Source organism: Eleginops maclovinus, chromosome 4 (genome assembly GCF_036324505.1).
Source record: "Eleginops maclovinus isolate JMC-PN-2008 ecotype Puerto Natales chromosome 4, JC_Emac_rtc_rv5, whole genome shotgun sequence".
NCBI lineage: Eukaryota > Metazoa > Chordata > Actinopteri > Perciformes > Eleginopidae > Eleginops > Eleginops maclovinus.
Window position 1 is genome coordinate 5,474,501 of NC_086352.1, and position 17,474 is coordinate 5,491,974.

The window sequence follows — 17,474 nt, forward strand, 5'->3', positions numbered from 1 at the left end:
TACATACTGATATACACCTGAACATCAGCAGGAGAGGACTCTTTAAAGTAGAGAGAGTTGAGGATGCTGCTGGATTTGAAATGTGAGGGGGAGATCAGAAAGATTTCCAGATGAGCTCAGGGGCTCGGGGAGGGATCTGGAATTGGGTGGGGGGTGCAGAGGGGCTTAGCGGGGGTTAAAAGCTTCAGATACTCTTCCTCTTCTCCTGCTTGGTGTACAGCCATGAGTCTGATCTGATCATCTGAGTGTATATTCAGCTGCTCTGCGGGGCGAGGAGGACGGCTCTGAATTTGACAAATCATCTCGGTTTAACAATGAAAATAAATCAAAGTCAAACCTGATGTCACTTTTACAACATGCTAGCAAAAAACAAGCAGCCAAAAAAGTCAGATAACACACACACACAAACACACACACACACACACACACACACACACACACACACACACACACACACACACACACACACACTCACAGCATACAGAGCCAGGCTGGAGAATAATGATGTTTTCGCAGCATAGCTCCACGGATCATTACTCCCCTCAGCTCCCAGAGACCCCCGACACAGGACATACACACCGCCTTCACCACTGACACACCCCAATACAACCCCCGACCACACATACACACACACACACACACACACACACACACACACACACACACACACACACACACACACACACACACACACTGAAATGTAGATAAAGTAGCATAAGTTGGAAAGTAAAGTACAAACTGCTGACTGTAAGGAAATATCCTGTAGGGCCTGTGTGTGTGTGTGTGTGTGTGTGTGTGTGTGTGTGTGTGTGTGTGTGTGTGTGTGTGTGTGTGTGTGTGTGTGTGTGTGTGTGTGTGTGTGTGTGTGTGTGGGAGGGAGGGTTGATGGTGTGTGTGTGTGTGTGTGTGTGTGTGTGTGTGTGTGTGTGTGTGTGTGTGTGTGTGTGTGTGTGTGTGTGTGTGTATAAAGAGCTTTAATGTATTTTTAATCGAACCTCAACAAAAGTCAAGACACCAAACTAGATACAGACAAACTGAAGCAGCTTATCACACACACATGTTACAGTCACACACTGGTGTGGAGGTGAAACCTGACACACACACACACACACACACACACACACACACACACACACACACTCTGACTCACTCAGCGTTTACACAGGCTGCATGTAAACAGGCCGCTGTGACATTTACACCCAGATTAACCTCGTCAAGTCAGATAAAACATGCTGTTTACACACACACACACACACACACACACACACACACACACACACACACACACACACACACACACACACACACACACACACACACACACACACACACACACACACACACACACACACACTTCCTCCAGTCCCTGATGTTGGCAGACAGCAGACACAACTGAATATAAAGGGGCTTTACAGTCCAATATCTGCTGAATTTATTAGAGAATGAATAGTTTTGACGATGAACCAGAAAATAAATCTCCAACTCAAAAACCTTCAGATGTTAAACGCTGCGGCTCCCCTCAGGTGACCTGTTTATCTTCATTCTGATTCATTTTGTTCTTTTTAAATCTGGACTTTGCCTTCTTTCTCTAAAACATCTGAGGCAAACTCGAGGCGATCAGATTTACTAAACCTGGCTGAACTTTTAAATATAGTTTGTATTTCTTCAGATCTGTAAGTGCAGAACTCCATTCCTAATCAGAGCTTGGGTTTCAGAATCTGCTCGAAGAGATCAGGAACTTTTTCTCCTGCTTGTCATGAAAAGCTGATGTGAAGAGGAAGTCAGTAAGTGCACACACACACACACACACACACACACACACACACACACACACACACACACACACACACACACACACACACACACACACACACACACACACACACACACACACACACACACACACACACACACACACACACCTGGCTGAATGGATGCTGCATTATTAGCGAACCACATTAACTGCTCATGTTTCAGCTTCCACCAAAAACTATAAAACATTATCATGATGTTTATCTCTCCTCCTCTTCCTCCCTCCCTCCCTCCCCTCCCTCCCTCCTCTTCCTCCCTCTCGTGTTAGCCTCAAATGCTCTTCACCTCCTCCTCTTCTTCCTCCTCTCGGCTTCATTACACTGAGAGCTGTTTCCACATCACCAGAGTCTTCCTCTGACACGAAGAGCATTACGAAGAGGAAACAGTCACGAATCACACACACACACACACACACACACACACACACACACACACACACACACACACACACACACACACACACACACACACACACACACACACACACACACACACACACACACACACACACACACACCCTGTGTAGGTAGAGGTGTGCTCAGTCTTCCCACACAGCGGTATAAAAATACAGAGAGGAGTCTACTTGTAGATTTAGAACGTAAGAGGAGGAAGAGCAGCAGAGTGGATCTACATCGCTGTGGTGCGTTCAAGTACCGGCAACAAGCAGAGCTAAAAATGGGAGTAAGTAACACTCCTTAAGTAGCAACGTCCTACACTAAACACCCCGTGGAGAGGAATGGGAGTCTAAGCCCTAAAAATAAACTCATAACTACAGATACTGAAAGTAATCAAGGCTAATTAAGATTTGTCATGAGAGGCTTTTATTTTGAAGGGAAGTTAATTAAGTGATCTGCTGAGGTGTGTATGATGGATCTGTGTGTGGGGGTTAAGGTAAGGTAAAGCATCTTAAATAGGGCGGTATGAACACCATTGTGTGGTTCTTCTCGGTGTTACAAAACATAACGCTGTGTTGACGTGTGTGAGAAACACACCGTGTGTTTCATTCTCTGAACGTCACATCAAACACCTCCTCTGTTAAACACACACACACACAGATCATATCAGACAGATATCAACCCTCCCTCCCTCACACACACACACACACACACACACACACACACACACACACACACATTGTGTGCAGCTGATCCATCATCAGCTGTCACACCGCCCCCCCTGAAAGGCCTCAACCCGTCAATCAAAGGGAGAGCAAAGCATGCTGGGAGCAGAGTTCAGCTCCGGAGACGCTAACAGGGAGATGACAGTCCTCTGCTGAGAGTCCGGGAGGAAGACTTTAAAACCTTCATCTACTCCGAATACACTCTGTCAGCTTATATCACTCTGACGCTGAGAAATCTGACAAGGAACGCTGGATATTTTGGGGAAAACAGCCGTTATACACGAGAAAAAGGAGATGACCCAATCATAAGAGCTCTGTGTGGTCATTAATGGAGCACAGTTTCCATTCCTGCACCGTGAGCTGTAGAGACTCGGTGTTAGTGTGGCTCTACCTGGCTGTAAGTGAGATTTATACACCATATTTACATCAGGTTTGCTGACATGCTCTCCACAGGGTGAATCCTACCGTACGACCATGGTTACTGCAGGAGAGGCAATCAAAGCACCACACAAGGACAGAAAAGGACCAGAAAGAGACACACAATGATGGAGAATTGGCAGAAATGACCATAAAAGATGCAAAACTTCCACCATATGTATTATAACATTCAAAAAGCAACACAAGGTAAACATAGAGATGCAACACTGACAAAAACGGAGGGAAATTAACCAGAAAGACCTCCACAATCGGCTATACAGATAACCCGTCCCAGAACAGAGGTGAAATGTCCACAAAGAGACACAAAATGGACCAAACGAGACGCTAAAACTAAAGATTGGGATGATTAATAACCACCAACACAAGGAAATGCACCAAAACGGACGCAAAATGACTACAGGTACACACAATGGAGGGATGCAAAGTGACCACAAAGAGAATTGAGGAGATCAAACATTACAAGAACAATGAAATCTGAAAATGATCTGTGAACGAATCCTCACTTTAAATCCTGTGCAGACAAAGGTACAGCAGCTCATGATGTGCTCACTGAAATGTGCTCAGCAGTCTCTCAAATTCTGCATGCAAAAAGCATAAAGACGAACAGATCAAACCAATCAGACCACCTCCAGAGAGCGGGAGACGTCCTGTTTGCAAACACGTTCTACAGAGAGGTAGAGAGGACCCAGCTACAGCTTTCCTTGACTGAAGACTTTATTTTTAGACCCTCTGAGTTGATTTGAAAGACAGATTAGTGAAACTCTCCAAAGACAGATTCCATATTCAGAATCTAGGGTGGTTTCTGGTCTCATATTAGATTCTGACCTCGACCTTTCCCAGTCTCTGCTTGGTGAATTATTACGATGCACATCCCATCATGCAAACGTTTAAATATTGCACATCCTGCACAACATGGTGCACATTTCTTCCTCCTGCTACCTCTTTTTAAATCAGCACAGCTCTCCACTTCGAATAGAGTAGTTGTCATATATCTTGTGTAAATATTGTCTGTAGTTTTCGTTGCAATAGTCTTAGCTTTCAAAATTCTACTATTTTGTATTTTCAGTTACTTCTCTCTGAGTCTCTGTTTGCACCACATACACCGAAGCAGATCCCTCCTGTGTGTCGTACCCAGCTCTGACTCTGATGTAACATGGACAACTACCTGTAGAGCAGCTGGCAGGTCTCTGTGCACGACGGTGTGCAATATAACAGAAAGCTAAAATGAATGAAAGAGTGAAACGGATCAAAACAATAAGAAAGATGTTCATAAAGCAAAGCAATTAAAAGACCACACATTCAGAACAGGTGTACTGCTGCTGCTGCGACACCACGCAGAACACAAACATGTGACGGAAAATGAACTTTCAGAAACGTTTAAACTTTTCACTCTTTGTTTGTCTTTTAATTGAGTTTCTGCACAGGCTTGTTTTCCCCCTCTGCAGCTCCTGATCCCTGCACACCCCAAAGAGAGCTGAGGACCGGACAGGTACAGAAACTGAACTGCCGCTGGTTTTAAAAAGGATGAAGCAAGCTTTATGGTAGAGAAGTAAACCGCGTCAAATCTGTGACAGTAAATAAAATAACTGAATGAAGCCTTTAGCTCTTTTCTGAGTGATAGGCTGCACTTTGGTCCTGTGTTTGGATATATTTATACATGTGTTTAATTTAATTTTGCACGGCGGGTTTCCCCTTCCACATCTCTTGAACTACACACTCTACACTGTGAGGATCTACAGTACCAACACTTAACCTCACGCCTGTTTTAAAAGTGATAAATCAAAACTAAATCAAGGAAAGAAAGAAAGAAAAACATCCTCCAGGTGAACTGAGAAGTGAAATCTGTCTCAGAGAACAGATGAATGTATCCTAGATTTAGTCTTACCTAAAGAAAGGTGTGTGAATCCTCAGCAGAGAAACAGCTCCTCATCCAGAGACTCAGAAATCAGTCTGAGCAGTCTCTCTCACACACACACACACACACACACACACACACACACACACACACACACACACACACACACACACACACACACACACACACACACACACACACACACACACACACACACACACACACACACACACACACCTCATCTGAATAACAACAGGCTGACGAGCGGGACTAAAGAGGCGACACCTAACACACCTTTACCCCCCACCCCCCCTCGTCCTACCATTTATTCATATTCCCCTGCAGGACCCCCATGCCCCCCCCACTCTTAATGCAGGAGCATGTTGAGAAGCCACAGGCAGGACACAGGCCATTAACACCAGAACACCCCCCCCCACACACACACACACACACACACACAACGACAGGATTATGCAACTTCACCTGCTGGTTTAGGAAATCCAAAAGCTTCTAAAGAAAGTACAGTAAGTTTTCCAACCCAAAAGAAAAGGTTAAAGGTTCTTAAAGGTTCCAGGTCTCAGATACATCCAGAGCCTGTCTCTGATTGGCTGAGACACCAAACAGATCATTGTCCCATAACCCCCTCTGTTTCAGCCCTGTTCCTAAAGAGCTGATTCTGTGTCTGTAGCTTTAAATGCTAACGAGCTGCTGCTGGCCACGAGAGCTGATTGGTTTAAAGAAACACAGTGGAGCTCTAGGAGGTGAAGGTGGTATTCCTTCATTCTGATTCTGTTTCCAAACACACAGCAGGCCTGTTATCTCCAACAGAAATAGAACGAGGGGGGGGGGTTGTCTATAAAAGGCGTCAAATCAGAGGTGGACTCCTACGTTCAGCTGGAGGCATCGCTTCACATCGAACAGAGAAGTGAAGAAGAGGAGGAGGAGAAGGGGCTTCATCCTGCTGCTGCTGGGATCCAGTGAGACCTGAACTCGGACACAGGCCATGTTTGACCAATCATAAGAGCTCTATTGTTCTCAGGAGATCCTTTGTGGTCACGAGAGCAGCAGAGAGTCAGTGTTAGTGTGGCTCTACCTGGCTGCATATGGGTCAAAACTGAGATTTACACGCCACATTTACATCAGATTTGCTGACATGCTCTCCACAGGGTGAATCCTAACGTACAGAGCATCAGAACTATAGGACAGTCAATCAAAGCACCACACAAGGACAGAAAAGGAGCAGAAAGAGTGCAAAACTTCCACCATATTTATAATAATATATTCAAAAAGCGACACAAAGTAAACATAGAGATGCAACATTGACAAAAAGGGAGGGAGATGAACCAGAAAGACCTTCACAATTAGCAAAGACAGATGCAATACATCCAAGAGGAGATGTGACATGTCCACAAAGAGACACAGAACGAACAAAACGAGATGCTAAAAATAAAGATTGGGAGGAGTAACCACAAAATGCAAAATTACTACAAGTATAAACAAACGCCCATGGGGGGATGCTAAATGACCAGGAAATCATACAAATCAACCACAAGAAAATGCAAAATGACCACAAAGAGAAACAGAAAGGACAGAGAGAGAAGCAGACTGAACAGATGTTGATGCAAAATGAACACAAAGGGTGTCAGGATGACTATACAAGATGCACACGTCCACAAATTACTCCAAAAGGACTCTGATGATCAACAGAGATGCAGCTTCTTCGTTGGTGGAGGTTTTGTAGTTTAAGTTGACCTCCTGTCACCACCGAGAGGCTGAAACTTCCTCTGAATGTGGAGGAAAGACACGAAAGACCCCAGAGGATGAATCCTTGTCCTTTTTGTCATGATGTAACATTTCCTCTCGTCTCACCCTGGAGACAAACTGCTTCTGTTTCTGCTCGGTCGAACTTTCACACATTGGAAATGCGGCGAGGAACCGGAGAGCTCAGAAAGGTTGAATTAAAGAACGTGTCCTCTGATGCATGAGAGCGACTTCCTGTCACTTTACCACGGAAATGGTTTTCATGCTGGAGTCAAGAAACGTAAATCACTCGCAGAGAAACACTTTCATACTTCATTTCGATCTGAAAACGCTCTCTACACAAACGTGAGTGGATTAATGTCAATGAAACTCCCGTCTGCAAACGGCGCGGCAAATCAAAAATGGAAAATGTATAAAAGTGCCGTAAAGAAGGCGATACAACAACTTCGACTCGGTTTCTTGTAAACGTTTAGTCCTCAACATAAACCTGACACACGGCTCTGACAAACACAACAAGCTGGAATCAATCAGAGCTGCAGACAGATTATTAGCATGCAGACATTGGGGATTAGGTCAGATGTTGAGAAAACACAAGCTGCATGCACGCAAACACCGGAGTCTGAGTCCCCACGTAGAGAGGATTACAAGACAAGTTCTGCAGGACGCTAAACGCTGGTGCACAGAACCACAGACCGAGGTTTCTCTGAGCTACAAATATGACTAATGCAATGGAAAGAGGGTAAAGGAGTCCCTGAATATGGAAGTATTTGGGCCCTTCTTCTGGGTAAACAAACAAAAGGCTCAGACTGAACACAGGATTTGTGTTATCTTTGGGCCTGAGGGAGCATCAAAAGCTCTTAAGACAAGTCTAAAAGCCCACCCCCCTTCAAGCTGTTTGGATCCCATAGCAATGTTTCTATACATGTTTTAGAGTCTGGTCGATTTCCAGTCGTTCTGCTCCAGTGTGCGCTCAAACCGGCTTGAATTTATGCAAACAGACGTCACAAATCTGTGTCATTTGTGCAAACATAATGTATTTTAAAACTGATTAACAGAACGGTGATTTTAGGGTGAAAAGGCCGGTGTGTAGTGCGAAACCTAGAGGTAAACTTTGGAATAAAAGCTCTGGTCTATGTTACTGATCAGAGACGTTATTAACACTTTGGGGTAGATCTATTACCATGCATCTATTACGTGCTGCGTTTAAAAGTCAAAGAAAAAACACAACAGCTCGTTTCTGTCGCAGATCAAAATAAGGACATTTTCATTGCACAAAACGAGGCACGTTTGGTTTCTCGGGACATTTCCTGTCAGTGTTTAGACTCTTAAAGTCACTGTACACTACCTAAAGGGGAACAGTAATGCGCTATATGGTGAACTTAGTGGACCTTTAAGCGGCTGAAGACACAGAAATGCTCCTATATTGCTCCATTTTTGGTGGTGCAGACCAAAAATGGAGCTAAAACAGGGATACTACCGGACTTAAATCCATTACAATGAGCGTATTTAATAGCACACAGACTCCTATAAATCCTTAAGGTGCTCTAATGCTACTGGACGAGGGAATATCTGCCAAGCGTGACGTTTAAACTTTATTTTAGGGGCTTCTTTAAATCCTTAATTGATAACAAATGTATAAATATGGCAGAATACACATTTTAAATAATGAAACGGATGACTTGTAAAGTAAGTACCTGCAACTAAGTATGAGAAATAGTTGATAATATCAGTCAGTTTGGGTTTACATCTTGTTCCTGCTGGCCCCTGGTGGCCAACATAGTAGTACGGATACAAGCGAGGGGTGGTGTAAAGTGCAATTTGCTCCACCTGCATGAGACCTACTTTAACACACTCAGTGACACACAGATCAGCGGAGGCAGAGCGAGAGACAAACCCACCCCACGGGATCGAGGCAAAATACCTTACTGGATGTAATGGTTAAACCTTTCATTAAAGAGAAAGAATGTGTGTGTGTGTGTGTGTGTGTGTGTGTGTGTGTGTGTGTGTGTGTGTGTGTGTGTGTGTGTGTGTGTGTGTGTGTGTGTGTGTGTGTGTGTGTGTGTGTGTGTGTGTGTGTGTGTGTGTGTGTGTGTGTGTGTGTATCTTGTTGAATCCGTACAAAGGCACAGCTAGCTTATGTTCCTTTCTGCTCGGTCAAACACGTTATTTACTCCTCATTGTGTGTGGCCACGGGCCGTACATAAATCTGTAATTACCCACACAGCCATCAGGTGGGGTTAATGGAGAAACCATTAGTAGAGATGGGATGGGGGGGGCACAACGGAGACATTTTAAGAAGAAGAGGAGGAGGAGGAGGAAAGGGGGGAGAGTGCAGCCATGGGCATAATCAGTAGATACTAGTTTTTAATTCAGCTTGTTAGAAATCTGTCCTCCACCCTGTGTGCGTACTTCATGGAGGGTAAGTCAGCAATCAAATAAAAGAAGGTATACTGTACTGGGATGTGTGTGTTTCCCATAGTCAACACATCCTTAAAGGGTTAGGGTGAGGAACTCTCTGATGCCTCACAAACACATACATACACAATGAACAGCTGTAGGTTTTCTAAAGCAAACAGGAGGACATAGTGCATTTTATAGGGACTATTTTCTGCGGCGGATGCATCTATATTGCTCTGAGCAGGATTGAGTCAACATAAAGTACAATGTGTCTGCTCATGGTAATAAGTGCAACTGTGCGACAGATTGATGTAGTTTTGGTTGTTGTTCGGACAACAATGGCGCTCTGTGGCACAGAGGAAGACAGAATTACCGTTTCACTTCGGGTTCAAACCAAAATTGTCCGAGGTAAATACAAAATATGTGTGGATGCACACATTCTTTTCCTGGTAGAGTTACATTGGGAATACGCATAGAAATGTCCAGCAGTGGCTCAGTCAGTAGGGGCTTTGACTGGGAATCGTATGGTCGGCGGTTCAAGGCCCCCAACCGACTTGAAAATATGGAAGGTGGACTTGGAGAGGTCCCAGTTCACCTCATAGGCCCTGCTGCGGTGCCCTTGAGCAAGGGACCGGACACCTCCAATCCCCCCTCCCCATTGCTCCCCGGGCGCTGCACATTAGCTGCCCACTGCTCCCAGTACTAGGATGGGTTAAATGCAGAGGACCAATTTCATGTGTGTGCTCTGCTGTGTGCATGTATGTGACTAATAAAGAGGGTTTCATCCTCCCATTCGTACGTTACGTTAGCTTATAGCTGTTAGCAACCGCCAGAGCTAGGAGCTAATGCTAACGGTTGATGCATTGACTCATATTGTGATGTGTTAAAGTAAGAACTAGTTTTGGGCAAAGGTAAATTATTATTTAAGAACCGTTTTAGAAACCAAAGTGTTCTGAGGTACAATAATAAATCTGTTTGGTTGCACACAAGTTTTTCTTGCTGGAACATACCGCGAAGAACAAATCTGTGTTGAAATGTGCAGGAGGAGCGCTAGTTACGTTAGCTTTTAGCTAATAGCAACTGCTGGGCAGCACAGTCCTGATTGGCCAAAGGACAGAGCTAACAGCTAAGAGAGAGAGAATTCACTGCTAGTTTGAGCCTCGAGTTGAAGAAACAATATGGATGTTTTCTTTGCTTCAAAAAGAAGTAAAGAAAAGTGTTTTTAATAAAACTTAGAGACAAAAGTTAAGAAAGGAAGAATTAAAAGCAATATTATGCCATCGACTATTTGAGTACATTCAGCAGAGCTACATTAATATTATACAGCTTTGAAATATTGATCAGAGATATTTTAATGGTTAGGTCCACTTTACTGTGCAGACAATAAAGCAGGGAGCCCATTAAAGACAGAGGAAGTTAAAACACTATGTGGGCAGTCAGTCAGACGGAGGGACGAGAAGAATGAAGACAAAACAAGAAGTGAAAGATATATAAGAAGTGAGAGGCGCATTTTTCTGGATTTGTATTATCCAAGACATTTGGGCTAGAGAAACAACTTTCTGTACACAACCTGTTGGGGAGATGCAAAGGAATGACCACAAGGAAGCGCATGATTAATAACAACGGATGCAAAAGGACCACAAAGTCACAAAATAACAAAACAGATGCAAATTGACCACAGATAAGCGCATAATTAGCTAAAAGAGATGCAAAACGACCACAAAGTACCACAAAATAAGCAACAGAGGATGCAAAATGACCACAAAGTCACAATATCAACAAAAAGTTATGCAAAATGACCGCAGAGAAGCGCAGCATTAAGAAAAAGGGAAGCAAAACGACCACAAAGTCACAACAACTCTAACAGGATGCTAAATAACCCTAAAGTGATTTAAATTTCCTAAACCGATCTCCAGACAGGGGATTATTGCCAATGTCATGTCTCCAAATATGAAGCTACAGCAACCAAACATTAGCATAGCTTAGCATTGAGAGTGGAAACACAGGGGGGAAGGGTTTGTGCATTATTCAAACTAAACTCCATCTTTCTAACTTTAGAGACGCGTGCTGGAGAATCACTTTACCTGCAGCTTTGAGGCTACACGCTAGGCCAAACTTCAGATCGCTAAAGGCTTAAAAAGCTTTGGATTATGAACCTGCTCCAAATACTCACTTCAGTCTGCGTAATCAATAACACATTGGACTGATTCTGCAATCATCTGGGAGCCTAATGGCTGGAACCATTACAGTGTGCTAATAGTCAAACTCAAATATTGCTCTCCATAAACTTTTGTAGGTTTCTTCCTAACTCCAAGTCTCCATTCTAAACTTGGATAGACTGGGATGGATTTTCTCCGTATAACACACACATTTCTAATCTGCGTAGAAAGGAGGTCAAGCACGTTTTTGGAAAATGGCGACCTTAATCCGGGAAAAGATTATAATATTTGCAGTTTGGTTGTATAGGAATGTAGGGTCTTTGGAAGAGAGGGAAGAGCACGACAATGGAAGGAAACGTGCGGTCAAAGTATTTGTACTCTTCTTTTAGTTTCAATGAAAGAAAATGTTTGAAAAGAAGAAGTTTTTCATTCATGTTTGAAGCAATGCTCAGTGAACGCTGGTAACAGGGTCTCTGCTCCCTGTCACCGTGGGCGTGCCTCCTCAAACCACGCACTTTTGGTCTACCGATTTTCTCTTATGATTTTATTTTTAAACTTCAGATTTTTTTCCCCTCAAAATTCGACATTTTTGAATTTCCGACTATTTTTTCAACATCATCACTTTTTTCCTAAAAAAAAATCTGCTTTTTTTCAAATTTCTGACTATTTTTTATACCTGCACACACCACAGTTATTTTATCCTTAACCAGGGTTTTGTCTGCACCAGGTAACAGGGTCTCAGCGCCCTCAAAACTAAATACAGACAATATGGAAAGCCTGACAGCTTTGCATTCGTGCTGCCATACTGAAACTGTGATATGATTCACGATATTGTAGGTATTCATCATTTCTGAATTGTCGTTAGAATTGGATAAAGGATTGTCAGATCTGAGCCAAACACACATGTTTTGTTGAGTCTGTCAAACACAATTTACAGGCCGGGATGTCTCTGCAGCCCCATGATACTTAACTGGGATATTTTCCATTTTCAGCCTCAAACAAATATCATCCTTCCTGTGATTTGAATACTGCAATCTTGTGGGACCGATCTTAAACCACACATTCCTGCAGAATACTGGTGGCACATCTGTTGTTTCCTCTCTTTGTCTTACCACTTTCATGTTTTACACCTCTTCCACAGCCTCGTCCTCTTTCTTTATGATTAATTACCAGCCCGCCATCTGCCTCCCCCGCTCACAGGTCACTCTGATCAGAATGACCGTGGATCGTGGAGCGTAATCACATATATACAAACAGCTCTGTAATTATACGCTCTGTTACCCCGCCGAGTGAGTCACCACATGGCTGGGATTGATTGGTTTTCTTCTCCTCACATTCCAACAAACACACTGGGAGACGTCCAATGCCTTGTTCATTTCTGCTTATCGCGGATATTATCGGTGTTAGCCTGATTACGACACCTGCGCAGCCTCAGACTTCCTCCAGATGTTGAACCTGCTGCAGGGGTTTGAGCACAAGACGAGCAGTAATGAGGTCCAATACTGATGCTGGTGATAACATCTGTCTCACAGTCGGAGCCAGATGTTATCTAGATGTTTCAATTTAGCTGAAACGGCGAGTAGAAGTATTGATTTGCGGATGTTTTTCAATCACTTGATCCAGTTTTTCTAAAGCAAAGATGCCAAAAGCTTTCCGGTTCCAGCTTTTAAATGTGACTGTTCTTCTTTGTGATTCATTGGAGTCGATTGATTATCTTGAGTAAGAGGAGTTTCCTGTCTCTTTATTTTGCCTCCCAACCGTCTAACGAAAGGCTAATCATACCCGTCTTTCTTTGAGTTATACATGTGAAAGTGCAGAATGCATACATCTATTCTTAAAGGCCAATCAGAGAAGGATATGTTTTTGTGTACAACATTTGACGGTAAGAATAAGGAAAACACATCAAGTTTAATATACATTTAGCCAGACTGGGATTCATCTATCATTGTGTACTTCGTTTAGAGTTGATGAAAGCTGTTGTGGATTGTTAATTCATTGAGTTGAGCTCCTTCTTTTGGTGTGTAGCTATAATGTCTTTAACCCTAACCCTACATATACCTTAAAAGGTGTTTGGGTGATTATTCAAACTACATGCTTTATAAATAGTCAAACCGGAGGAATACAACCCAAGGGTTTAGTGTGTGTGAACCACAGGAACCCTAGTATATGCTAATTGGAAACCCAATTAAGAAAGAAAGACCTCCATCACCTACCTCGAACGTTGGAGAAAGGAAAAGTAATTCATTATTTAAGATGTACGTTACCCAGAGTCAAACTAAAAACAATCAACTGGAATAAAATGTGTTAATTAACATAAGAGGTGATGTAAATACGTGCACATTGTTCCTTGATGTACAAATGAATATGTGCTTACTGTATTACAATGATTACTGTATGAGTAATCACAGTATATACAGCAGTCTGTAGCTACTGCAACACAACAGTACAATTAGACTTCAAGCCCAAGGTGAAATACCCCCAACGTCCTCACAGTAGTAATAGTAATAGTAGTAGTACTCCACATGGATGTACTCATCTTGAAGTGTAAAAACAGCGTCAGCCCCTTAAAATATTAATCAGATATGAGTCAGTGCTCCCCTGAACGCGAACAGGAAGAGCTCGGGCCGAGGTGTGAGGGCGAGTCATCCGAAACTCCACACTTGAAGGATTTCCGAGCGAAAGTAAAAATGGAATTTCTCATTTCACAAATCAGATTGTACGCTTCCTGGCCGGGTTAAGTGTGGGGTCAGGAGCCATGTGCTGATACTACTTTCCTCCTCACTGTGGCACACCTTCGTACCAGAGATGAATATTTAAATGTACTCTCAGGGGAAGCGCTCAGTTATTAGAAAGTGGGACGAACTGGACCGAAGAGAAGAACTAAAACTTGGATGTTCCTAAACTTTCTCCTCTGTGAAACACACAATGCAAAGAAGGAGAGAGGTTGCATTGCATCCATCAAAAGGATAAAGCATGCCGGGTTTCTTCCAGGGGGGTGACGTAAGAGTGACAGGAAGCAGCAGCGAAGTGTCAGAAAGGTAACAGCTGTTAAAACCGAACCCCAGAGATCTACAGTGTGAATGTGGAGGCTGTTATCTGTGAGCACGTTGCATGCAAATGCTCCTACAGTGACGTGATGTTCCATGGGAACGAGTCCAGAGCCCTTTGTCGAAGACGCTCTCAAGAATAATGTATGTCAACATGTGTAGAGAAATAAAATATCGCCTGACTCAGCAGTTTCCACGAGCTGTAACGAGCATTTTGGCCTCGTTATTAGAGTTTCGCTTTTCTGGCAGATTTGGTTTCTGGTCCGAATTGTTTTGGGATAAAATGTATATTTGTTTCATAACAGATTGTTTTTCTGAGCCCAACCACGTGGCAATCTTCAAATACGGAAAGTGAATTATAGGCAAACAGCATTCTCTGTAATATACAGCATTTTCAAGTCCATTTGTTGTAAATGAAGTCAGATTGTATCGAAGACTATGAGAAAATAACCTACTTTTTACTTTCCGAATAAATAAGTACTTGGAGACTTAAAAACTGTTCAAGAGTGTAGAGGTTGAACTCAATTCTAGCTTTCTAATGTGAGTGTTGTGTATTAAACACTTGATAAAAACACATACAATTCTATAGAAGTCTATGAGAAAATGACCCTACTTCTCACTAACAACATTAAGTGTTACGAGGCTCAAAGAAAGCTTCCAAAGTGTTGAGTCTGAACTCATTTTGATTTTCTAAAAAATGAAAAAACGATTTCAGATAAAAGTCAGATTGTATGGAAGTCTATAAAAACATTCCCCCTACTCCTCCCTGTGTTTACACCCTCAGTAAACATTTTCCTGATGAGTTAATGGTCTCAATCTGTAGTTTCAAGTCTCCTTCCACATGACGTTCATTTAGTAAATGATGGTCCCATTTAGAGTGAAACGGTCGGTTTCAGTTGCACAAAAAAGATATATATGACCAAAACACCAAAATGCAAGGCTGCAAAACTGAAATCCACAAACCAATAGGTCACTAAGTCTGCTTAACCCCGGCTAACTCTCTGAGGGTTAATCCCATCTGACCTACAATGATGTTATATGTCATTGTTGATGTCTACCCTACCTACACTATACTAAATAATCCTTAAACCTTCAGTCCAGATTTACCTACAGCGAGATTAATTTAGGAACATCAAAAAAACAAAACATTTTTGAGCAAATCCCTCAATATGGATATTGTGGCGACACTGTAGGGTTGACCATTGATGCTTTCACTAAATATTTAGGGGGGATTTTGATAAACATACATCAGTAATGTGGATTTAACGACTAAGTGGGTAAAGGCAAATGATAGGAGAGCTAAAACAGTCGACTTCATCCAGAAAATGTCCTTATTTTAATGTGAGTTAGCTTTAATAACCAGGAAAACACACTTCTGATATCCAGAATATGCACAAATATCTAGTATCTTTCCACCTATTGTAAAGATAGGTTGATCTTCCAACAGCAGAGGTTACGGGAGGTAAAGATCCCACATATCGACCACTGAGCAGCGCAAACACACCTTAAAAAACAACTTGTGTTTACAGGGCAGCCGAGCAAACAGGAACTCGGTTTCATATCTAAAGACTTCCAAAAGCTCACAGTCCCTGTGCATCTCAAATAATCGCTTCAGTCTCAGAGTTAAGCACGACAATTAAACAGAATGAATAAAACAGTAGGTTGAATGAGGAGTTGTGGTCAAAAGAGAAAGCAGAGGGTGTTTGAAATAGTGGAAATGTGCATAATTGAGAATTCACTGAAACTGTGATCCGGTGTTTTCTCCTTTTTGCACGATTTATTCCAAGAAGCTGCACCCCTGGCTGCTGTTTGCAGAGCGTTTACAGCATGTGCATTACTGCCTGTGTGGCTCCTCATCCCACATTCACCTCCTCTCTCCTCCCGAGAGCATCTGCAGAGTTTGTTTGTGTAAGATGCATCCAAAAAGAACTGGGTCATGAGCTGTGACCTTAAAACGTGCCAACTCCTCATCTTTAATGAATCACACATATTAATATAGCACGGAATTATTCAATAAGTTCCTTCGCAGAAACATTTACACTTCAAATAAATATTCTGCAGGACTGAAGGCAAGGGTGTGTGTGTGTGTGTGTGTGTGTGTGTGTGTGTGTGTGTGTGTGTGTGTGTGTGTGTGTGTGAGGGGGGGTTTCTGAACATAGCTCAGAGGATAAGAATGAAAAACAGTAAGACCTTATCCAACACACAGGTCACATGGAGCTTTCTCACACACATGAACACACACTTATAATCTGAGACATGCACATACTGCCTCAGAAGCAGCTATTCAAACACACACAGTTTGTATCTTTGTATCTGCTCACCTGTGTCTGCAGTTTTAGTTCCTCTGTTTTTGTGAATCACTCCATATCCTAATCCAGGGATTTGTTGTATAAACCATTCAAAAATCCATCCAGAAACAGGGAGAATAACTCCAATCCAGAAAGTGTGTGTGTGTGTGTGTGTGTGTGTGTGTGTGTGTGTGTGTGTGTGTGTGTGTGTGTGTGTGTGTGTGTGTGTGTGTGTGTGTCAGCTCTGCAAACTGTGCTCACACAAACACACTGGAGCGGGGAGCCAGGTGGCGGAGCAGCAGCGGCAGCAGAGACCCGGTGTGTGGGGAAGAAGAGTCCGACTCTGCGCAGCTTTCACCCCGAGAACGGTGCACCCTGCCCGGGTTGCAGCGGAGGTGTCAGAGGGGGTCTGCGGTTCTCGGTAGTCCCGGATGTTGCGTGAGCCGCTCGGTGATCACTGTGAGACGGACACACTCTGTACTCAGCTCCCCCAGAAGAATGAGGCTGCAGCAACACTATCCCCCCACACACACGCACACACATACACAAGGATAAACCCCGCCCCCTTACACCGGCTAAGCCAATCAGAGGGAGGCT

At 43.1% G+C, this 17,474-nt stretch overlaps 1 protein-coding gene across 1 annotated transcript in view; it reads right to left on the reverse strand.

Annotated features, from left to right (window-relative positions):
• The window catches only part of large2 (LARGE xylosyl- and glucuronyltransferase 2), a 61,794-nt gene extending 44,794 nt beyond the window's left edge, over window positions 1–17,000 (reverse strand). Inside the window, exon 1 of the mRNA XM_063882227.1 lies at window positions 16,911–17,000. The gene's annotated coding sequence lies outside the window, so the exon portion shown is untranslated. The remainder of the gene's footprint in view (window positions 1–16,910) is intronic.
• Between the last annotated feature and the right edge of the window lie 474 nt (window positions 17,001–17,474).